Below are 1,372 nucleotides of genomic sequence, written 5' to 3'. Positions count from 1 at the left end.
GCTTGATATAGTGTATATTGAACTATCCACACATTGTATGTATATTAAATAGATAAGTTAAACTTCCATACAGATCGTATTGTACTCTTGCCTATGCATTAGTATTTAGTGTCGATCCCAGGAAAGAATGGGTGTCTTCCACCCTGGTACATTGTAGTAAAAAGAGATAGTTAGGGATCAGCACTAAATTGGAGACACCACACCCCTAATTACAGTCGTAAGTCAAAAAAGGAAAAGGGAAAGATGGGGCTTTAAAAGTGTCTACTAACTAATGCCAGGGAGTATGGTTTGAACATAATGTCAAAAAAATTCATCAATATAATAAAATAAAATTCCTTTTAATAAAGAAAATACATGATTGACAAGGTTAATAAAACATCTCATATTCATTTTAAAACATCACTACATAAACGGCATGTCACGTCTATGGAAATCATACAGATTAATATGCATAATAGCAATAATTAATTGTTTCTATATTAATTCATTACTTGAAAGTCAATAAACACATTATTCATCATATTAATGCAAATTCCATAAAATAATAATCTGTATTTTTTCCCTTTTCTTCGACGCGTTTCGCCGTAGCTTCGTCAGGAAGTTAGTAGAAGTAGCCTGTGAATTCCATATGAATATGATTGTAAGCAGTCAATATTTGGACATAACCATTAACCATTAATGACAATTGATTAATATAATATAATTCTTATAGCTGAATGAAATCCAAACTTAAACTTCTACTGCATACAGCTGTTACAAAGTGCACTCTAGTTGAGTGACCAAAGGGGGCCAGTAAAAATTCTCTGGTATGGGAGAATTTGGAGTGAGAACGATAAAATCATAGAAGGCCTCACAATCCAGAGGAATTGTGCTACTCTTATGTCCAAAAGTCGAACGTCTTGGTTATTGTCCACATTTAACTGCACATACAGGCCCACCTTGACATTACGTGTGGCCTGTTGAATTTGCACTTTCCCCTAACAACTAGGCCTAATGGATGTTGCCAAGCTGTGATGTAAAAACATCCAGATGACCATTAGAATAGCTTCCCTGGATATGTAATTCTAATGCTCACAGGACGAAGGGAGAAATCCTAAAATATTTCTAACCACTATTGTATGAAGCCTAAGAAATGGATTTAAGCCTAACTCTCAACTGTCCCTCTTGTGGAACCAAATCCCTCTGCCCTCTTTCCTCCTCAGTTGTCCAGATTTTTGGTCTGATATACAGATAGTGTATCTATGAAAAAGTTCAATTTAACTATCAAAAGTGTTATTCTGCACTAAAACCTTCCCTCTATCTCAGGGATCCCAACCTGAAAAAAAGCTATTTCAGGGAGGTGCCCCCTCCCCCCCCCCCCCCCCCCCCCCAC

Source organism: Nanorana parkeri, unplaced genomic scaffold (genome assembly GCF_000935625.1).
Source record: "Nanorana parkeri isolate BGI_ZX_2015 unplaced genomic scaffold, ASM93562v1 scaffold531, whole genome shotgun sequence".
Taxonomy (NCBI): domain Eukaryota; kingdom Metazoa; phylum Chordata; class Amphibia; order Anura; family Dicroglossidae; genus Nanorana; species Nanorana parkeri.
The sequence above is the reverse complement of the archived record's forward strand: the minus strand, read 5'-3'. Positions refer to the sequence as shown.